The sequence below is a fragment of the Delphinapterus leucas genome, chromosome 1 (genome assembly GCF_059928025.1).
Source record: "Delphinapterus leucas isolate spDelLeu-1000000601 "Yukka" chromosome 1, BTC_Dleu_Yukka2, whole genome shotgun sequence".
In the NCBI taxonomy this organism is placed as follows: domain Eukaryota; kingdom Metazoa; phylum Chordata; class Mammalia; order Artiodactyla; family Monodontidae; genus Delphinapterus; species Delphinapterus leucas.
Window position 1 is genome coordinate 37958288 of NC_143129.1, and position 23970 is coordinate 37982257.

At 41.6% G+C, this 23970-nt stretch overlaps 1 protein-coding gene across 8 annotated transcripts in view; it reads left to right on the plus strand.

Moving 5' to 3' along the window:
- Positions 1-23970, plus strand: part of LOC149750470 (uncharacterized) — a 137668-nt gene that overhangs the window by 103531 nt on the left and 10167 nt on the right. For 3 of the 8 annotated variants that reach the window (XR_016392245.1, XR_016392246.1, XM_089908076.1), the window contains one exon: positions 7922-8700. The exons of 4 other annotated variants lie outside the window; for them this stretch is intronic. The gene's annotated coding sequence lies outside the window, so the exon portion shown is untranslated. Of the gene's footprint in view, positions 1-7921; positions 19746-23970 lie in introns of those variants that run through there. One more of the 8 variants, XM_089908043.1, reaches the window with a different exon arrangement.

Here is a 23970-nt window from a genome sequence, read left to right on the forward strand (position 1 = left end):
TTTCCTTCTTTCCTGAAGCTCATTTAGCGAAAACATAGACTTCTGAATATTAAGCTGTAAAGCATATTATCAGTATGCTTTAAAAGAAGCGGTTCTTCTAAGATTTCTAATTAATAGCAGGCAGTTTTGAAATTCTTAGAAGATCATCTAATTTTGTGAGATTTACAGCTCTATTTTCCTGTCAAGCAAGTTGTATTAGTGCCAGACAATCATCTGAGCTTCTGGATGCTTCTCTGAACCTCTTGAATTTTTCTTCTTGCTATCTGAAATTCATGCCCGATAAGCCTTTTTGTAGAGAGTATGTACAGACTTGTCTATTTTCATATAAGAAAGCGATGCAGTGAGCCAGGTCGGGGGTTAAGCCCTCATTCTCAGAGTGGTATTGAGCTCCTGGTGAAATATAATCATCATTTCCTCAGAATCGAAAAGCAGTTATCTCAGGTGTATAATCCCATTAACTAGTTATACATTTACGTATGATACATGGATTCATTGTACCTACGAGGTGTGTTCTCTTTGGGAAGTACAAAGCTCTTAGAGACATAGGTTGTTCATTTTTTTTGTTTTCCCACAAATACTGTGACCCTTTGAGCAGGAAGGTCTATATTTTACTAACATCTAGAACAAGCAGCTAACACAGTGTCTAAGATGTAGTCAGTAAATATGAAATAGATAAATGAACACATTTTTAAGGAAGGGCCAGGACACGAACAAATAGAAAATTTTCATTTTCAGTCACAAAGCCACAACAGACATAAAAATGATACAGACAACAAGTGCTACAATCATTCAAAGAAGGCATAGAATTGATACAACAAGGATCTCCTCTATGGCACAGGGAACTATACTCAATATTTTGTAATAACTTATAAGGGAAAAGAATCTGAAAACGGAACCACTGTGCTGTACACCTGAAACTGACACGACATTGTAAATCAACTATACTTCAATTAAAATCAAACAAACAGACAACAACAACAAAAAAAACCCAAAGAGGTCATAGAAGTTCTTATGAGATTCCAGAAGAGAAGAGAAGCCAAATGAGGACGGGAGAGAAGGCTTTTGAATCAGTTCAGAGGGGAAGTCACAGAGGAACTAGTCTTTGACCTGAACTTGAGATTATGATGAATTAATCTGAATTAATTAAGGTTGCAACACAGGGATATTACAGGTGAAGGTAATTACATAAACTTACTGTACTGAAACTTGCAGAGGTTATGAGTGTTGTTCAAGATCCCAAAGCAAGTGCATTGTGGAATCAGAATTTTAAGTGAGCCCTAATGAACTAAAAACAAACGAACACAGAAACAGGCCCTTCCTGTGACACCACGTTGCCTTTGAAGTCGTTTTTTTGGTGGGTTGGTAGAAACTGGTTCCAGTGTTTCTTGCAGGAATGACTAGTTCTGTCCCCCCGCGGCCCCCCAGCCCCGAGTTGATCCTCAAAGTTTTTTTTAGAATGGACTTGCTAAAACGCAGACATGCGAGTATTCATGACGTCTGTGTCCAATCATTTCTCCTGCCATTGCCTAGTTCACTTCTGGATTATATGAACAATTCACTGTCTTCATTTATGCTTTTCCCTCCTCCAAGAATTCCTTTCTTCCTATGGGGCACCTGGGAAACCCACTTCATTTTTCAAAACTCAATTTACATGTTATGTCTTTTGTGCAGTCTTCTTTTGAGTGTTGTGATCACACGCTCCTTTCTGCTACCCTTGCACTTCTGCATGCCTGATTGCTGCACTCGCTACACTGTATTGTGATTGTATTTTTTACGTATCTCTGTGTTCTCCTGGGCAACGTTCCTTGGGGCCAGGGACTACCTTTATTCATCTATTGATGTTGCCTTAGCATGTTAATTGTTGTGAAGTAGTTAGTTGTAAAAATGAGATTTGAATAAATAAACAATTGTTATGTACATATTACTTATTATCACTTTACAGATATAACAGGAAAAAGTATTAATGTTGGTGCTGACAGTTCACTTCTAGTAAATGGTGGTGGTACTTGACTCTACTTATAATATTTTTCCCACTATTTTATATCTTTCTACCTGATAGCTCTTCTTTATTTCCATCTATGTTTCTTTATTACTAAAGTAAGAAAAACAGGTATGAGGGTAGGGCTAGGCCATATGTGGCTGGAATAGTAAAGAAATTGTGTGGGGTTTTCGTGAGAAAATCCTGAAGCATACAGGTCTGCATGTTGCCTTTGAGGTATATGGAGGGGTCTGCTTCTAAAGAGTTGTATTAGCAACTAATCAAGATGTTTTTGCACAAGGCTCCTGATTAGCTGTTGGTATACTAAGAGTGAATCAGAGTTAGCATAGTTTCTGATTTCTTTTACATTGTCAATGTGGATGATCATTTTTTACTCCTGGGGGTGGTGGTGGTGAGGAGTGAGGGAATGTTCCTTTCCTGCTGCTGATGTTTCAGTCCTGTCAAGAGAGCTCTTAGGGTCATTTCAGCCCTGCTTCTTTACTGACTCTGCCCCAGGGTGATCAAGTGACTTATAGAAAGCTTGAAAAGAATTAAGTGAGCATGCTTGCCTTGACTAATTCTGTTCTCTCCCTTGAGAGTGTGAGTGAGTGTCTTCTGTTTCTCTCATTCTGTGTATTGCTAGTTAGTAAATCTGCCCAATTCTGGGGTTCTGTTATGTGATCATTTCGTTGAAACTGGATTCTCAAGCTAGGGCTATCAAGAGTAACAGGAATATTTGGCCCTCCATCTTTTCGCTTTTATCTTGTTTCCTAATTTATTCCAAACCAAATAGAATTAAGGCATTGTACTTGCTGGAAGGTAATTAAAAGACCCTAACACTTGGTGCATTACCTGGGAACACTGAGAAATAAAAAGAAAGGAGCAGACATTTTAGAGAGCAAACTGTCCTTGTGGAAGATATTTTGTTACTGCCAAGGAAGTAGCCTAGTGCCTTGGTTTTTAATGTATGGTGGGATGTTGAGACCTTTGACTGTTTGAAAATATTTAGGTTTGTGCAGTAAACTGCTGAAGCCTAGAAAAGGTTTAGTGCATGCTGTATAAGTGTCCCGTGCTTGCTGGGAGACTAATAAACTTGGAGGCTTAACACAAGAGAAATTTACTATCTCACAGTTGTAGAGGCCAGAAGTGTGATATCAAGGTGTCAGCAAGGCTGCTCTCCCTACAGATGATCTAGGGGAGATTCTATCCCTTGCCTTTTTCAGCTTCTGATGGTTGCCATCTTCCTTGGCTTGAAGCCACATCACTCAGTTTTTGTCTCTGTCTTCACATCACCCCCTTTCTGTATCTTCTCTTTTGTCTGTCTCAAATGTCCCTCTGCCTTTCTTGTATAATAAGGACAATTGTCATTATATTTAGGACACATCCAGATAATATAGGATGGAAATCCCATCTCAAGATCCTTAATGGCATTTGCAAAAATTTTTTTTTTCAAATGAGGTAACAGTCAAGGATTAGGACATGGATATATCCTTTTGGGGGCCACCATCCAACCAGCCGTAAGACACTTTGATTTTGGCTGATGGCTGCAGCTTATGGTGTGGGAGAGTGGCGGTTTCTTTCGAGCCACTTAAGTAAAGGTCTGATATAAAGAAAAGGGGCGTTAGGGAGTTGCAGGTGACTGAGCAATACCTGGAGCGGAATGAATAAGGCACCTGAAGGGTCTTTAGTATACAGAGACCTTTACCTGGCACTTGACTTGAGAGTGTGCAGGAGTTTACAGGGCAGGAAAGTCTCAGGCAGCTGTCCACCTTGCCTTACTCTTCAGGTACAGTTTTTCCCAAGCAGGCTTGACTGAGAAAAAGACTCAGTTGTAAGGAAAACATGTCTTGTAGAACTTGTCAGCATTGACACATATGGACTACCGTAGGCTGAAGTGACTCCCTTTACATGTGGACCCAAGCTGACACTGGATTTGTCAATTATGCTGGAGAAAGAAATGTTCTCTTAAAGGCAGCCGCCTTTGGTCTATGCAGTTCCATAGCAGGAGGCAGTGAAAATGGCCCTGGCGGCATAGGACTGTCAAATCTACGCATCAGAACTGGATGTGTAATGTCACTTGACAGAACCCGTAATCAGTTCAGTACTGCAGTGTGAACCACAAGGTCATCAAAGAGGAAGGATAACTCAAGAGTCCATGTGTGACAGATGCTCAGGGCTGTGCACTGCACGTGGCAAATTCATAGTGACAAATCAACGTCAGGCTTCAAAGATTCCTCCTGGTTCGAAGTTCGCAGGTCAGAAATTTCAGTTAAATGGCATAGACTAATGGACATCCTAGTGAGGCTAAAATGAAAGAGACTTTATCTTTCTCTCAAATGCCATTCAGTTTCTGCTTTGTTCTTTAGTCAAATTCTGTACTGGATTCTGGGAACAAAAATGTGCCTAGTTTCTGTCTTCTAGGAGTGGGGCATTGGCTTGCTTTTGAGATTGTTTTTAAATTTTGGGGATAGTGCTGTAAAATCAAATTGTATCTTAGTAACTCTTTAGACTCTTTAAAACACGGTTCATGAGAAGCTTGATAAACTGATAAAACAGCCAAGGCCCTGAGAGACCCACACCCGTGTCAGTGACAGAAGACCAAGCTACAGATACTGAAGGAGCCCTCAGTCCCGTTCAGGAAATGAAAGCCCTGTGACTGAGAATGAACCAAATGTACAGCTGGGAGGATGGTTTATGGACATTTAGGACTTTGGATTTTTAACCCACAGTAACAAGGAAACTTGATTTCAAAATTGGGCTTTAATACTTTGGGACCTTAATTCATAAGAGCGTTTAATGTGTGCCCTTTTAATTTCTCTGTGAAGAATTTGATACTGGCAGAGGTGTACTTTCAAATTTGCAACATTTCTATGATTTCTGAATTGTATTACTGGATGCTTTTATGTATTTAATCTTAGTTTGTCACTTAACCTCATCAACTTTCTATGGTTAGCTGTGCTGTGGATGGCTGGTAGAACAAAAAGTTGTTTCTGATCATTGGATATGAGTAGCCCTGGATTTAATTTAAATTAAAGCAATTTCTCACCCATATCAGAGACTTCTGGGATGAAACTCTAAGTTGTCCACCAGCAGTTCCCAGAGGCCACTCAAATGAGTAGCCCCGTAAAAGTGCGAGCAGGACTGTCCTGATAAAGGTCTTTTCTTTGTCCTGAAGGGAGAGCCATATTCCGTTAATTACAGGCTTAAAGGCATAGTTGAGTGTGTTAAGAGATTGAAAAAAACAGGGAAACATTAGTGAAACAGGGAAGCATTAGTGACAATTTCCCTTCTCGTTCCTAATGGTACCAGCATGTGAAGGGAATTTGAGTAGTATAACTTTTAACCTCCCTGCTCTTATATTCACTGACACTGGCTAGGTGAGGTGACCTACTTGACTGGCAAAGTTGGGAAGAATAACTGGCCATGCTTTGCTAAGCTCTTCTTTCCTTCATCTTGGGAGTGAGTCTGGTGATAGAGAGACAAAAGTTCTCTGCTCCATTGTGGACATGCCCCTTTCACATGGGTTTGCCTGGAACCAACTTGCTGCAATGAAGTGTTGGTAAGTCTGGATAATTCTAGAATTCACTTGACAGACTCACTTGGCTGTCTCATGAAACCCCATTTTCCAACATGGGCTCTAAAAGTAAAAAGTGACATAATGTGTGGGCTCCAGTGCAAAATGAAAATATAGTGCCTCTTGTTCAGACTGCAAAGAAAAAGTGTTGTTGAAAGTATTTGCACTGGGGTACGTAGTGTCCTCCCCAAATTCATGTTCACCTGGAACCTGTGAATGTGCCCAACTAAATTCTTTTTTCAGATAGAATCGAGATAAGATGACATCATACTAGATTAGGGTGAGCCCTAAATGGGTTCTATGGGTTGTTCTCTCTTCTCTTTTTCATATATGTCATCTTTTTCAGCAGAAGTGTTTGGCTAATATTGGGAAGTAACACGAGTAAGAAAGGATATGATAAGATTCCTTGGACATTCTTGTTTTTTAGAAAACAACTGCTTTCTTTCTGTGTTAGAAGTAAGTTCAGATTCAAATGGAAAGCATGGCCTCCTGGAGCTGTTAACACCTTCACTTAGTCTTGGATGTGAGCAGTAGCACAGAATTCTGGTGGAACTCAGTAAGACTCCAAATGGGTACCAAATAAGCGTGTCATGGAAAGCACACCATAAGCAGGGTGAAAACTAGTTGTGAATGGGGCAGCAGGAATGGTGGCAGACACACATATTGCACATGTCTCCTCTGATCATGCGTATATTTTATTGTCCTATAAATTTTACTTACAGAACGTAAGTTCAAAGATAGAATCATTAAGAATTTCAAGACAGCAATAGCAGAGCATGAAACCAAGCAAGCGTGGGGCCCTTCTGAGCATGGTTCATGCGGGACTTGATCGACTGGTAAAAGAGCCAAGGCTCTGGGATACCCACACCATGTCAGTGACAGAAGTCCAAGCTACAGATATTGAAGCAGCCCTCACTGCCACTCAGGCACAGAAAGGCCTGTCACTGAGAATGAACCAAAATGTAAATTTAGGAGGATAATTTATGGACTTTTAGGACTTTGGATTTATAACCCACAATAACAAGAAAACTTCATTTCAAAAGAGAGTGTGAGGTCTTCATGTTTGCTTTGGTTGTTGAGGGTCCTTTGTGGTTACATGTCAATTTTGGAGTCGTTTCTTCTACTTCTGTAAAAATAGGGGATTTTGATAGGCATTGCTTTAAATCTGTAGGTAGCTTTGTGTAATATGGACATTTTAACAGTAGTTCATGAGCGTGGGATGTCTTCCCATTTATTTATGTTTTCCTTAGTTTCTTTCAATAATGCTGTAGTTTTCAGTGTACAATCTTTCATGTCTTTGGTTAAGCTTATTCCTAAGTATTTTATTCTTTTTGATGCTATTGTAAATGGAATTGTTCTAATTTCTTTCTCAGATTGTTCATTGTTAATGTGCAGAAATGCAAGTGATGCGTATATGTTGATTTCATATTCTGCAAACAAACTTTGCTAAGTTGTTTTATTCTAATAATTTTTTTTGAAATATTTAGGATTTTCTACATCTTTTTCAATAGTTTCCCTTTCAGCCTAAGTGTATCCTTAAATCTAGGGGACATTTTGACCTCCATCTTAGGCTTTCATCTTAATTCTCAACTTATTCAGAGTCTTAGCTGGTTAGTGTTCTCCTTATTGTTTGCCACTTTGGAGAATCCAACAAAATGTTCTACTCAAGGGGAGACCTCTTTTCTCTTCCACCTCTGAACCTGAATATCACTTATTACTTACTTCATTCTCTTAGAACTTAGCATTCGAAGTTTAAATGGTGATCTTTCTTAAAGGAGGTCAATATGCTCACCGAATTCAAGACCTCTGGTGAGTTGTGTCAAGTGTGTGGGAATCATGTTAACTTCTTGACTGTTACCCCCCTGGAAACATTCCTAAAGTGGCGTTTGAGCTTGATATTCAGGTTTATTGGACACCGCATTAAAGAGTTTAACAGAGTAAGAGTAAGCTGGTCTTTCCTAAAGCAGACTTTATCCAAGGGCGACCTTGTAGCCACCTGCATCAGGCTCATCCTCGTTGAGTCATTGAGTGCCCTCAACCCCCCTAAACTGTAAACTCCTTATAGACAAGACTTATGTTTTACAGCTGTTGTTCCCCTTCCCTATACCTAAACATGCCTGGAATAGAAGGTGCCTCTACGAACAGGTGTTGCTTTATTATAAGCTACAGTTAGTACATGTATATGTTCATTTCCCTCTGGGAAAGGAGGCTACATTCCACAGGATTCAAATATCAAGCCTTTAAACTTTCTTGAATCCACAGATATATAAATGGTTGTATAACTGTCCTCCCTCTATACAACTGTAAGATGATCATATCAAAGTATGGTCATTAATTGTTTTTTTTGTTGTTGTTTTTACGGTACGCAGGCCTCTCACTGTTGTGGCCTCTCCCGTTGTGGAGCACAGGCTCCGGACGCTCAGGCTCAGCGGCCATGGCTCACGGGCCCAGCAGCTCCGCGGCATGTGTGATCTTCCCGGACCGGGGCACAAACCTACGTCCCCTGCATCGGCAGGCTGACTCTCAACCACTGCACCACCAGGGAAGCCCCCCATTCATTGTTTTTAATTGCAAACAGATAATAAGCAAAGTGAAAGGAACTTCTTCCACCAAAGTAAAGGCCAAAGTTCAAAAAGTCAAATTAATATGGGGTTTGTTACTATTCTAAATAGTAAAGAACAATGGCAAGAAATGTCACAGTGTTGGTTGCTATTATCATCTTTTCATTTTCCATTACAGTTGTTTATATTATCTTCATGGGATATCACTGAAGTTATCAAGGTTTCTTAATAGCCAAATTAAAAAACAAAATCCCTTGAAATGCCAATACAAAGAAAAATGAGTCCGAACATGAAAAAATGTTTTAGACAAGTTGACAACATATATCTTTGCTCATATCTCTTTTTGAGAGAAGTTCCATCTTATTCACACCCACATGTACAATAGACTGAATAAAATACAACCCCATCACTCAATGGTGATACAAAAAGGAAAGTCAAGCTGGTTCCAGAAAATTCCTCTCTTTATTCCTAGTATCTGGTTGCATCTGGCAAAAAAGAGCATTTTGAAATATTCTCTAAATTTTTGTATTTTATTTGCTTATTTATCTCAATGTAAATATTAAAAACGCATGAGAAATATTTTAACATTTGGTATTTGACGATTCCTGTCTATTTCCTTAATGTTTCCTTTGCGTTCTATGATGATCTTTTGGGCTAGACAGCACATACCACTCTCATGCTCCCCAGACTCTACAGCCCTATACACGTGCAAAATAGCTTGTGGGGATGCGTTAACATACTCTTGGTTGAGGCAGGAAGTCTGTAGAGTACATAGTTTTTACACCTGAACATTTTAAGTGTTTTTGGAAAGTAACCCTAGTTTGAGTGCAAGTTCCATCGATTTATCAAATGCATCTCAGGTATACCTAGGTATGTCCATTAAAATGGTAAGGCTATATTACTGGGAGACTATTTACATGAGCAAGTGGAAAGACATCCGTGAAAGAATATATTATAACCAAGAGTCACATATAATAGGTCAATCAAATAGAATGTAGATCCCAGAATCATATCCACACACATAAGGACAACTGATTATTCAACAGAGCTGCAAAGCCAATTTCGAGGAGAAAGGATAGTCTTCTTGACCAATGGTGCCAGAAGCATATAGCACACAGATACTGTGCATAGATAGCCGTATGCAAAAGTATGACCTTTGATCCCTACTTCACACCATATAAAGAATTAACTAAATGTAGATCAAAACATAAATCTCTAAAATGTGGACAAAATCTTTTTGACCTTGAGTTAAGCAAAGATTTCCTAGAGATGACACCAAAAACAAGATCCATAAAAGAAAAAAAGTGATAAATTGGGTTTCATCTTTGGAAGCCATTATTAATAAAAGAAAAGCCACAGGTTGGAAGAAAATATTTACAAATTATATACCTGAAAAGAGTTGTGTCTCTAACATGTATAGAACTCTCAAAACTCAGTAATTGGAAATTTTTTTTTTAATTAACAACATGGGTAAAAATATTTAAAAAGAGATCCTGCCAAGGAGGTGTACGGATGCAAATAAGCACATGAAGTTGCTCAGTGTAATCAATTATTAGCTATATGAAAATGAAAGCCCCAGGAGATACCACTACACACGTATTGAATGGCTAAAATTAGAAAAGTCCAACCACACCAAGCATTGGTGAGGCAGTGTAGGAACTGCAAGTCTTTTACACTGCTAGTGGGAAGGAAAATGGTACAGTCACTTCAGTCAACAGTTTGGCTGTTTCCTTATAAGTCGAACATACACCTGCGGTATGATCCAGGGTTTCTGCACCTAGATATTTATGCAAGAAAAATCAAAGCATATGTTCATACAAAGACTTGTACATGGATCATCACAGCATCTTTATTTTTAATAAAAAGAATTGTAACAACCTCAAGCACCCATCAACAGGCGAATGAATGAACATACCGTGGTATACTCATACAGAGAAACACTACTCAGCAAAGCAAAGTGATTGACTATTGATACCCACAAAAATATGAATTACTCTCAAAATCATTACATTGTGTGAACGAAGCCAGATAAAAGTCCTCACTGTGTGAATCCATTTATATAAATTTCTAGAAAAATGCAAACACGTGTCTAACGATAGACTGATATGATAGCATATCAGTGGTCACTTGGGGATGTGGAGGGGTGGAATGTGAGGGGAAAAAGGGGCTTTATGAATGAGGCATAAAAACACTTGCAAGTGAGGATATGTTCCTTCTCTTAATTGTGTTGGCAGGTCCATGGGTATATGCATATTTCAGAACTTAAATTGTGTTCTTTAAGTATGTGCAGTGTACTGTGTGTCCGTTCTATTTAACAGAGCCATTAAAAAAAGGCTAAGAACAGACGTTTGTCTCAACAAACAAATGTAGCAAAGAACAGAAAAGTCAAGTACAGTATGATCTCTGTCAGTTGAATTTTCCTATAGTTTATTTCCCTCAAAAAATATATCCCAGTTCTTAAAAGAGATGGGATTCTTAATAAAAGGTTAAAAAAAAACCGGCAGAGCTATCAGCAGGGTGAGCTCCAGCTACTTTTCAATTGTGGGACACTAGGTGCGCTGTGCAGACATGCTAGGATGTTTGTTCTTCCTGCCCAATATTTTAGAGAGGATATTAAACACCCCTGTTAAATGCCTTTAGGTGGTGGCCAGAGTGGAGTTTGGAGAATGATGTCTGTGATCTTTAATATGGTTGTGCCTTTGTAAATGTCTCACTCAGAATTTCCAGGGTAATTGTGGAGTCAACTTCTTTTTGTTTTTTGGATGATATATATGTCTAACTCACCTCAAGAATATATCCACGTAGACTTGAAGTTAGGGACCAGCTGGTGTAAATTTGTGTGGTTATCTCCTGACCTAACCATTTAGCTTCTTCTTTTTCCTTGATTGTAGTTAAGCTTCATCTTGCCTCAGGGCCTTTGTATTTGTTTTTCCCATGTTTTGGAAATATTATTTCCAGAAAAATTGTCCATAAATGATTCCTTTCTATTCTTTGGCACCCATCTCTTAAAGATATTTTTTCCTTGATTGTCCTACCAGCCTAACTTAGTCCCAATTTATCAGATTACTTTACTTCTTTCACAGAATAATAATAAAAACAAATATTATCTTTCGTGTCTCTTTGTATTTAGATGAACTTCTTCCCAAAGAACTCAAGCCCCACAGTGACAGAGGTTGTTACCTTTCTTATCCCTTATTCTGTGTCTTAGAACTGTGTCTGGCATGTAGTAATCACTCGAGGTCTGTTGACTGTGTAAAGAATATGTGAGTAGATGAACAGATTTGGAGTTATTTAAGGTCGCTCTTAACGATGGCTGGTGTTGGTGGTTAAATTAACATTGTAGGTTTTAGAGTTGGAAGTGATCTTGCTGAGTCTCAGAGCTACGGCAAAACTCTCCCTACTGTAGCATCCCTGACAGATGATCAAGTCTGAGCTTGAATAACTGTATATGAAAGATCCTAACCAGGGCAACCTCGTAGCTTTCTTCAAGCAGATCACAGCCTTCCATGGGAGTTTGCTCCCTATTAGTCAGCTGTAATTAGGAGAAAACGGTTTGATTTACCCAGAATCATCTTCTCTCAGTCTCCCTGTTCTGGTTCCTAGAGAATAGACAGGACAGAGTTTCCTCTAAATTACATCCTTTGGGTTTGCACTCTTGCTTGTAATAAAATAAACACCATGCTATGGCAAAATTCCCCTTGATTGTCTGCCACTTGTTGCTACATTCCTCGTTAGTGTTTAGAAATAATTTGTCTTAATGTTCCACATTATAATTGATGGAGTACAGAAATAAAAGAGATCTCGGGGTTATGTCAGAAGCAATCAGACAGATATTTTAACTTACCCTTTTAATGTATTTAATGCTGACACTGTGAGGAATTGAGGAGTGTAGTCACCGCGTTATTGCCATTGCTGAAAAAATGTATTTATGGTCACTTTGAAAGGATTAGCTGATGGGGGAATTGTCAGCTACATCTTAGAGCTCTGAGCATTTCTCAAAAAGTTGTGATACGAAACACCTCTGTCTTTTCTTGTATTTCTGTTACATTCAACTACTTCACAAATAGCATTCGTCATATTCCTGAAATAATGATGGGCTTAGTTGAGATTATTTTGGGTCCTAAGGGACCAGCATGTGTGCATAATAGTGTCAAGTAACACAGAGCCTGGATGTTTGGCTCCAGACTGAAAGCCCCACGGAGTCGTTTTTTCACATCTGTTCACCAATGTGTATGAATGGGAGAAAACCAAACTTCTGGTTTGCTTGATCAAGGGGAGCCACACTCCTTTTACTTTTGCTGTGACAAACAAGTAAAGAGGTGTAAAATATCTGAAAAGAGCCTCTTAAGGATTGGTAGAACGCTTAAGTGGGATGTAGAGAATATACAGCAAAAAGAAAAGCAAGTGAGTACTGCTGGCAAACTTTTTCAAGGACAGCTAACAAATTAATAATAGTAGTAACAACAATAGTAAGATTGATTTTAAAAGACAAGAGTGGCATGGATTCCTAACCACTCTGCATGTATTAACTCCACACCACAGCCCTGTAAAATGGGTGAGGTTATTAAGCCCTTGATTTTCAAAGAGGAAGTGAAACACAAAGAAGTACCACTCCTGAACTCTCACCACTAATAAGTGGTTGAGCTGGGGAAAAAAGATCCAGGCAAATTAATTTTAGAGTTAGTGCTCTTCACCCATAGGTTATATCCCACAGGTAATATTTGCACATTTTGAAATCACTTTACAAATACTATTTTTACCCCTAAAGTACACAGGGAATACCCAGGGAAATTGGCATTCTAATTATTTTTATACCTTTGCCAATAATCTGTTAACTTTTGGCAGTTCAGTATCCTTCCCCAACTTCTTAAAAATTCAGCCTACAATCGGAAAAAATAAGGGCTAGTGAAAATAAATGTCTTGTAAATCCAGTTCAAGAGAGCAACTAAAAACTAAGGCCCCCAAGGATGTAAAAGAGAAAGCAAAAGAAAAGAAGAGACAAGAAGCCCAAACCCTATGATTAAGCTCCACGTTGTTAGGTAAAGGGGCATTTAATTAATGCTTCTTTAATATTGTGTGCACAGAGGCATGGCTCTACAGAAGCCAAGGAGTCTCCCTTTCATCACTGATTCATGGTATGCACCTGGCAGGGTCACTTCCTTCTTTGAGCCTCAAAGCTTTTCATGAAGACACTGAGGGAAATGGAACAAGGTTAGCTCTCACGAGCCAGCTCTCATGTTCTCTCATGTTACCTGTGAGTCTAGGTAAGTGCCGAATGTCTTTAACATGACATTATATTTTTTCTTAACCATTTCTCTTCTCCTGATTTTTACGTAATTTCTAATACATAGTAGAATAGTAGAAAAGAAAGCATATCACACTGAAAAGTAACCGACAAACTAACTTTCCATTCTCATTTCACTGCCAATTCAGCAAAACACCTTCTGTAGAATTCTGATGCAGACCATGAAAACACACTGTAAGTGTTCCAAAGTCTTTTCCATATTTGGTAGTCCTGTGATTTCCATTGGCAGAACTATCTTGGACTGTCATCTGAAAATCTATCAAAAAGAAATTAAGTAATAGGAATTCATATCAATGGTATTGGAGAAAGAAATCCTTGAACTTATCTTACTGTGTGAACCTTCATCCATGTACAAAATCAACAAGAAAGTTTAAAGGCAACATATTCCCATGAATATAAGGGAGAGCATAACACAAATAATATACAATGCTAACCTTATGTACATACACATATATACAAGTGGTCTTGAAATATATTCCCAGATATTAATTGGATTAAAGTTTGGGGCATTAAAGTGTATTTTCTCATAGACAGCATTATTCTTTAAGGCACATATAGACCCACATATCTGCCCTGCTGACCTCTCGCAGTTTCAATTGATTCCACTCATGTCCCCAGTTCATTTCCCCATATATTTATTCTCGGATTAGTGATCTTTGAACAGGTGTTCCTCTCTTTAGAAATACCTGTGCCATGACCGCAGAGTACTCAGATTTCTTTTTGGCATTTGGCGGCAGATGATGGGGAAAGTGACGAGTTGTATGACAGGAGAGGTACAAGGTGAACCTTAGAGTAACTACGACTTTATGCGTAGTTCTTAATCCCAAAAGGAAAAGAGAGGGATAGCAGCGAAAGTCATTGGAATAAAGGACCTCTGAGATGAATCAGCATTAGGATAATTCATTGGTTACTGACTGTCCAGTCAGTTTAGGTTATAAAGTATTCCTGAGTGACTGCATCACTTTATGAAAGGTTCTACCTAACTATAGCTTTCTTTTGCTGGAATTAGTTTATATGGCAATAATATGCATAGAGAATGGTAATTGTGAATTCATGTCTTCCCCAAATTGAAGACACTTGTTAAGGTACAAGTTTACCCAAGACTGCAAATGATTTATCCATACTATACTAACTGAGACTGTGTCTTACCATTCTTGTTTGTTAAAGGAGATAACAAGGCTAACTTTCAGTAATAGCAGGATACTTAGAAAATACTTTCAGGTTAAGTTTTGTAAACAAAGTTCAGTGTTTACCCACCAAAAGCAAATCAGCTCATTTAGTATTGCAGGAAATGCCTTCATACTTTTTCACTGCCACTAAAGGAATTTAAAACACCTGTTGGATATATTCCCCCCTAGAATGCCATTTGTACACTTGTTCCTAATAGGGCCTGTTATTTTAAATGCAAACTCATATTATAAGGCTCAGAATTGATACTCAGTATTTTTAGTGATCATATGGTTTAAGGTTCTCAGATTTGGGCTCAGACTTGCATTTCAAGCATTGCAATGTGGGCCTGTTAAATGATTTCCTTGCAACCAGGAAAAATTGTTTATCTGAATCTGAAGTCCATTTAAAGAAATGGGATAGTGGTTGATGAAGCCGACTAGCATAGCAGCTAGGGCAGTTATAGACAAGTTACATTTAACCTCTCTGTGCCTCAGTGTCTTCCTCTGAAACTGAGTTTCTTCATCAATGGGGATAAATACGGGTACCAATCTGACAGAGTTATTGTAAGAAATGAAGGAGTTCACAAATTTCCTAAAGGCTTAATGTTTGGCTTGTCGTTACTAAATGCTGGTAATTATTAGTAAAACAATATCCCTCTATTATTTATTATATCAAAATAATAATGATAAGAGCCTGTTATTTTAGTAGTTCGATTTTTTTGGTCATATAGTTTAGACTAACTCATATTGTTTAAATGTGAAACCAAGAAGAAAAACAGTTTTGTTTTTTTAAACCTGGTCAAGGAACCCAAATCACCTAATTCAGAAATGTTTCTAACTTGGCATCTGCTTTTAATCTGTCACAGCCAGAGAAAGTTTAATGTCTCAGAAAGTGACAGCCTTGTATTTGTGTAGCATAACAAAGAAGATACATGCTAGATAACATATATACCCCTTATCATAGTCATGCCACATATAATGCAACACTATTCCTGCTGGGTTCAAACATTGTGATCCGAAGCCTGCCTTTGCCTATTATCAGGAGCAGGAAAGCGTAAGAACCGCATGTGTTTGCCCTTAAGTTGGTCTACAACACAGATACTGTCAATCAGCCTCTGATAGTACCCTCCCCGTGGACAACCTTCTGTGCCCTTTTGAGCATGCTCAGATGGAGTCTACCATCAGTGTGGTGGGACTTCACTTCGCTTCAAGTGTGTCCAAGTTGAAGGGTGAAATTAACAAATACTAACCAAATTTGTGGCTGTCCAAACTAGGAAAATAGTTAAAGAATCAGGACATGAAGAATCAGGCAAATACTCATTTGGCGTCAACCCAATAAAAAAGCTTGGTGAGAAAAAAGTTGCCAAAGATGAAAGCCCAGAATAGTGCTACTTTAGCCTAACCACAGTGTCAAAGCAAATGACACACATACACACAAACGCAAAAGGAAGCCCTCTTCACGCTAATGCCCCCAAATCCTTTATGGGGCTTCAAACTGAGCAGATTAGGTAGGTTGATGGTTGTCATTTACGGACTGGGTCCACCTAACAAGACTGGTTACTAACAGAATATCTCTGTTTTGTCATTTAATAGACATCCCAAACTTAATATAGCTTGCAATCAAATACACACATAGTCACTCATGCTTTTCCTGTAGACTTTCCAAAACAGAAAAGCGCTGCTCCATTCTTCCTGGTGCTCATTTACAAAATGTGATTCATCTTTGACGTTTTTCTTTCTCTCTCCTTTCACATCCAATACACAAGCAAAACGTGTCAGCCCTATCTTTGAGATAGAACCAGAATTTGACAGTTTCTCGATTTTTCCACTGTTACCACTCAGGATTAAGATTTCGTTGTCTGTCATCTTAATTATTATCCCTCTGAACTGTGTACTTAACACAGTGGCCGGAGAACCCTTTGAGAATCTAAGTCAGAAGAATTATGTGACTTCAGTGTCTTCCCCTTCCTCATAGTTGAAGCTGAAGTTCTTAAAATGCTGGAAAGTTGCTACATGATTACCCTCCACATTATATATTTGATCTCATCTCCTCCACCTCTACTCCTTGCTCACTCTTTTCCAAACACCTTATACTCTTTAGTCCTTGATGTTCAACGAGTATAGTAGGAAGACATTTTCACTTGCTGTTCCCTTTACCTGCATTGCTGTTGTCTTTACTATCTACAGTACTCATCCACTTACTTTTTTAGGTCTTTTCTCAAATATCACCGTCTCCATTATGAGGCCTTGCTTGCATTCCCTGTAATAACCCGCAGCCCCACTAATACACCCTACCTCCTTAGGAGCCTCCCTTCTGCTGTAGAATCTGTTGAATGAATGAATGGAGTGAGCTATGTCTAATTTCCAAAAAAATAAACATCAACCGTGAACACTTGCTGAGAGACGGATTCAGGGTATAAAGAATAAAAGAAGTGTAAATTCAGGCCTTACCATTCACCATCCATTCCCTCAGCGTTCTGCTATGGTGTATCTTTGAATAAAAAGCACAATTTGATAAGACTAATTAATAGCTTAAATTCGTTAGAATCCCAAACCTTTTCTAGTAGAAATGTGATAAAAATTGTGTCAGAGAGTCTCAACAAAATGTTAGTGAATCGAAGCCAAAAAAGTATAAACACAATTATATACCATGACCAAACGGGATTTGTGTCAGGTACGTAAGGCTCGTTCAACATTTGAAAATTGATTAATATAATCCAACCAAGACAAATAAAGGGGAAAAAAACATAAATACATGCGGAAAAAGCATTTGACAAAATCCAGTGTGCACTCATGATAAAAACTCTCAGTAAACTAGGAATAGAGAGGGACTTTCTTAAGTTGATAAATACGATCTACAAAAACCCAATAGCTAACATCATACTTACTGGAGAGAAACTCAATGCTTTCCCACTAAGATTAAGCACAAGGCAAGGATGTCCTCCTTTATTATAACTTTTCAATATTGTGCTGCAAGTCCTTGCTAATGCAATAAGGCAAGAAAAGGAAATAAAAGGTGTACAGATTGAGAATGAAGACATAAACCTGTCTTTGTTCACAGGTGACATGATCATCTATGTAGAAAATCTTAAAGAGTTGACCCAAAACTCCTGTAACTAATAAATGATTATAGCAAGGGTGCAGGATCCAAGGTTAAAATACAAAAAGCAATTGCTTTCCTATATACCAAAAATGAACAAGTGGAATAGGTTTTTTAAAAAACCAACACTATTTACATTAGCATTGCCAAAACTGTAATACTTCTGTATAAATCTAATAAAATATGTACAACCTCTATAGGAGGAAAACTACAAAACCGTGATGAATGAAGTGAAAGAATAACTAAATAAATGGAGAGATATTGCATGTTCATGAATAGGAAGACTCGGTATTATCAAAATGTCAGTTCTTTCCAAGTTAATCTATAGAAATTCAGTGTGATCCCAATCAAAATCCCAGCAAGTTATTTTATGGATATTGGCAAACTGATTCTAAAGTCCATATGAAGAGGCAAGAGATCCAGAATAGCTATCACCTCATTGAAGGACACAGTTGGAGGAATAACACTACCCAGCTTGAAGACTTATTATGAAGGTGCAGTAATCAAGACAGGGTGGTATTGGTGAAACAACAAATAGATCAATGGAACAGAATAAAGAGCCCCAAAATAGACCCACATAAATACAATCAACTAGTCTTTGGCAAAAGAACAAAGACAATACAATGGAGCAAAGATAGTCTTTTCATCAAATAGTGCTGAAACAACTGGATGTCCATAGTTAAAAAAAAAAAAAAATCGAGACACACCTATATATAAATATACACTGTATACATACATACATACAGTGTACATATACTGTATATATACACACCCATATATCAATATATATATACAGCATATTCACATTTATAATATGTATACTATATATATACACATACATACATGTATACAATATGTACACACAAATATATAGGCTTCTGTGTATACTGTATATAGTACTTACACATATACTACAAACGCACGCACATATAAACATGTGTATACATATATATAGTATGTATACACCCATATACAAATTAATAGGCTTGTATATATTCAGTACTTTTACATATATAGTTTTGTTTTAAGGAGTTGACTCATGACCATGAGGCAGGCAAGTTAGGGCAGGACTCTGGGCAGGAGACACAGGGAAGAGCTGATGTCCCAAGGCCATTGGAGGAACAGTTCCCTCTTTCTAGGGAACCTTATTTTTCTCTCCAGTCCTTCAACTGATGGACGAGGCCCACCCACGCCACGGCATTGACAATCTCCTTTACGCAAAGTGGACCAATTTCAGTGTTAATCTCTTCTGAAAAATACCTTCCTGGCCACATCTGGAATAATGTTTGTGGTTGCCTGGGCCCCACGCAGTGCGCACATGAGATTAACCATCCCCGTGGCGATGGTGACACTTTATTTTCTCCCTTGACCATTGTCACTACTATTCCAATTAAAATGGCAGTGCTGTGAGGGTAGGGCATTTCCTTTTTTGCCAGTACTGAGCGTCCGCGGTCTGGTGCCTAGCATAGGCTAAATACACGGCATTTTTGTGAACAGCAGCCGGGATTCCGGTTGTCATATTTAATGAGGAATTATACTCTTATTATTGGCAGGGAGGGGGTGTGTCACGGTACGTCAAGGGCGGGAGTTGAGCCCGCCACCCCAGGCCCCGAGGGGTCTCCCCGGGTCCCCACTTCGGGCCGGTGGGGGTGGCCAGGGGCAGCCGAAGACATGCGTACGTGAGAGCGTGCGAGTCCACGGGGCGGGCTGCGCGCGCCGCGAGTGTTTCAGCCCGGACCCCAGCTCGTTGTGCTCGCCTCACGCCGGCCCCAGTTGGCGGCAGCGCTGGAGGCCCCAGGCCTGTGACCACAAAGAGGGAGCCGGGGGCCGGACGGGAGCGCGGCGGCGGCAGCTGAGGCCCAGGCCAGGCCCTCTCCCCTCAGCCTCCCGCCTGCCCGTCTGCCCCACCCCCGCCGGCGGCGCCGCGCCCCTCCGCCAACTGCCAGACTAGCACGGTGCGGGGGCCGCGCGCGAAGACTTCCAGAAAAAGCTGGAGCTGAGGCTGGAGTCGCTCGTGGGGCCGAGCCCGCCGTCTACCCGTGGCCACTACCGGTCTACGTAAGTGCCGCCCGTCCCCTCCTCCCGCACCCCCGCCCCTCTTCCCCCACGGCGCGCGCTGAGCCCACCGAGAAACGGAGCGACTCGAGTCGCCAGACCGTTTGGAGCCCCCCTTCCCGCCCCGCCAAGGTTCTCCGCGGCAGTTTCCAGCCCCTGCGCGCAGGGTGGGCAGAGGGGAGCCGGCGCCGGCCGGGGGCGCAGACTCGGCCGCGGGGGTCCCGCGCTTCCGAGAGGCGCCCGAGCCGGTCTGCGGTTGGCTCTGCAGGGCTGGGAACCCCGGTCACCCCGGGCCTGGACTGCCGGCGGGCTTGCCCTTCTGTACTTTTGGATCTGACATGTAGAGTTTCTTTTTCCTGGTAGTTTATTCTTAGCGCTGTCAACGTGCTTAGTTTTGTTTGTTTTTTTATTTTTCAGGGCACCCTTTCCTCCCTCTCTCCAGTTTTTTTGTGTTTCTGTTTTGTTTTGTTTTAGTTAGGCATTTTGTCCCTCTGATCTTGAGTGGGTGGGCTGGCAGGACACTTGGAGAGGAGGCGTTCTGTCCCCTGATCTTGAGTGGCCTTTGGAAAATGACACGCCAGACGGAAATTTACACAGGCGTCCGGTGATTCCAGAAATGCAGGGTGTCCGGCTAGGTGGGCGCCCGGCCTCTCGTCCCCCGTAGCGGCGTGGTGCGCGTGTTCCTTGTCTCGGTTTACGCTTGGGCCCCGCAGCCCACCTTCCGGAGGGAAAGCGCAGCGGGCGCCTTGGGCCGGCGCCTTTGGGGCGCCCTTTCGTGCGCTCGGCTTGCGGGGGACCGGCCTCCAGGCGACCCGGCGGGGAAGCCCACGCGACCCGGCCCTCGCGCGGTCTCCGTGTGTGTCAGTTTGTGGAAAGTGTGTCGCGGCCGGGGTCGGGGTCGGGACGCTGGGACCGCCTGGGAGCCGATGTTGACTTCCGGGCCCCGGTTCTCCGCAGTTACTGAGGTCCGAGGGTTTCCAGCCCGCCACCGCGCACTGGCGCTTTCTATTTTTGCCCTTCCTGTGCCCGGAGGCGCGGCTGAGCCTGGGCTCTGGCTTTTCCGGTTGGGTAACTCCGGGTGGCCGGGGTGGGCGGCCTGAGCAGTGGGCAGGGCGGGGGGACATCCCAGGGGAGGGAAACTGAAAGTGGGGAGAACCTTCAGAACTCCAGCTGATCCACTTGCCTCGCCTCCCTGCCCCTCTTACTGCACTTGTCATGCACGGGTTGGCTGGCCGGCGCATTTTTCAAAATGTAATAATTTGTTTATCCGTAGTAGCCATGATGCATAGTTCACTTGTAGTGCACAGTTTTAGGAGTTTTGACAGATGATCGCTGTCAGGCGGCAGAGCAATCCTGTCATCCCATTTGCTGCCCTTTGGTGCCAGCGCGCCTCTAGCCTCTTGGCCACTAATCTCCTCTCTGTCCCTAAGGTTTTGGCTTTTCCAGAAAGCCAGATAAACGGAACAACAGCATGTAGCTTTTTGATTCTGGCTGCTTTGGCTCAGCGAAACCTATGCAAGATTCATCCCGGGTTTGTTTTTTGTTGTTGTTGTTTTAAATATTGATTTAGTTAGTTATTTACTTGACTGTGCCGGGTCTTAGTTGCGGCACATGGGATCTTCATTGGCGCGTGCAGTATGTTTTAGTTGCAGCGTGCGGGATCTAGTTCCCTGAGCAGGGATGGACCCCGGGCCCCCTGCATTGGGAGCACGGAGTCTTAGCCACTGGACCACCAGGGAAGTCCATCATCGCTGTTGTTGCAGGTATGAGAAGCCACTCCTTTTTCTGGCTGTGTTGTATTCCATGTTCCGTTTGTCCATTTGCCTGCGGGTGGCAGGACTTGTGGGATGTTTCCAGTTTAGAGGGGATCAGGAATAAAGCTGCTGTAAACATCCCAGGGCAGGTTTCCACGTGAACTTGGGTTTTTACCTCACTTGAGAAAATACTCAGGAGTGGGACTGGGATCTGTGCTAAGTGTATGTTTAACAACCCTTCTGCATCTTAGAAATTGGTATTTTTGAGTATTGGAAGAGTTTAGAAATGCATTGTGACCCAGCACCCAGGCACTTGAAACGAAGTTGAAAGTTCATCTGGAGATGGTCACGTTGTCCCTGCCTCTGTCTTTTATTCGAGGCAGAGCAAGGCCACAGATTTGTTACCCTTGTAAGGAAGGCCTCGTGTGTCCAGGCCCTGGCAGGACCTGGCTTTCTAGTGGTGGGCGGTTCTGAAGTGGAAAGAGCGTCTTTCCCTTGCTGGCCGGACCTCGCTTGGCAGGGTGTGGGGTGTGCTACCTGCCTGGCCGGGCGCTCTTTCTGCCGGTCAGCAGCTGTTCCTGGTTTGTCTATCCTACTACCAGGCAGGCGGTCAGGGGCCCTAGTGAAGTGCTCAGCGAGCCGCAGCCTTCCCAAAGCTTTGCGGGTAATGTCTGCTACCCTCCCATTTCCCTGCTGAGGAATTTTTCTTTCTCATGGGAAGTGAGGGGGCAGTACTTTATAAGAGTTCATATTTTGTGATGACTCGATGCTGAATACATTAAGAAAATGGACTCCTTCCAGAAGCTTAACTTCTTAGAAGGTCAGATTACTCATGTGACCGCACGTTTGAAATGAGTGAGCTTGTTTGTTCATTGATTCATTCATTCTGCAAGCACCTCCTGGATATTTAGAGTGAGTGTTCCAGGGGGCGCAGAGGACAGTAGACAGTATTCTTTTTTTTTTTTTGATTTTTGAATTTTATTTATTTTTTTATACAGCACGTTCTTATTAGTCATCAGTTTTATACACATCAGTGTATACATGTCAATCCGACTCGCCCAGTTCAGCACACCACCATCCCCACCGCCCCCCGCGGCTTTCCCCCCTTTGTGTCCATACGTTTGTTCTCTACATCTGTGTCTCAACTTCCGCCCTGAAAACTGGTTCGTCTGTACCATTTTTCTAAGTTCCACATACATGCGTTAACATACGATATTTGTTTTGCTCATTCTGACTTACTTCACTCTGTATGACAGTCTCTAGATCCATCCACGTCTCAACAGATGACTCAGTTTCGTTCCTTTTTATGGCTGAGTAATATTCCATTGTGTATATGTACCACAACTTCTTTATCTATTCGTCTGTTGATGGGCATTTAGATTGCTTCCGTGACCTGGCTATTGTAAATAGTGCTGCAGTGAACATTGGGGTGCATGTGTCTTTTTGAATTATGGTTTTCTCTGGGTATATGCCCAGTAGTGGGATTGCTGGATCATATGGTAATTCTATTTTTAGTTTTTTAAGGAACCTCCGTACTGTTCTCCATAGTGGCTGTATCAATTAACATTCCCACCAGCAGTGCAAGAGGGTTCCCTTTTCTCCACGCCCTCTCCAGCATTTGTTGTTTGTAGATTTTCTGATTATGCCCGTTCTAACTGGTGTGAGGTGATACCTCATTGTAGTTTTGATTTGCATTTCTCTAATAATTAGTGATGTTGAGCAGCTTTTCACGTGCTTCTTGGCCATCTGTATGTCTTCTTTGGAGAAGTGGTTATTTAGGTCTTCTGTCCATTTTTGGATTGGGTTGTTTGTTTCTTTAGTATTGAGCTGCATGAGCTGTTTATATATTTTGGAGATTAATCCTTTGTCCGTTGATTTGTTTGCAAATATTTTCTCCCATTCTGAGGGTGACAGTATTCTTATTCTCAAAACTTATGAACTAAGGACGGTAGGTGATCTATAAACACAGAAGTTCAGCTGAGGTGTAGTGCCCCGTATATGGGATCAGCTGAGGTCCCAGAGAGTGGGGCTGCCAGATTTGCCCTGGGGGAGGTGTGGGTGGCTTCTCTGAGGTGGGGGCACCCGCAGGAGGAAGTGCAAACAGCCACAACCGCCTGTACGCGGAAATGTCCAGCCTCCAAGATGGGCTTTTGTGCAATTGACAAATAGGAGGGCGGGGTGCAGGGCGAGTTTTGTTCCTTCTGTGACTGAGAGTTCCCAGCTATCTACTTATAGTTCACAGTGGCATTTCTAAAGCAGGATGGTCCTTCTTTTGGTGGGAAAACCGGGTCTCAGCTCAGGAGGAAGCAGGTGGTATCTTCGGCTGCCTGATGGCAGGGCAGGAGCCAGTGAGGGCATGCAGTGGTCCTTCCCCTCCGTGACTCACTGAGGCTGTGGGCGTGGAGCGGCCCCAGCGTGAGTGTCCCCGCCTGCTTCTGGCTTCCTCCTGAGAGCCCACGAGTCTCTGATGAATG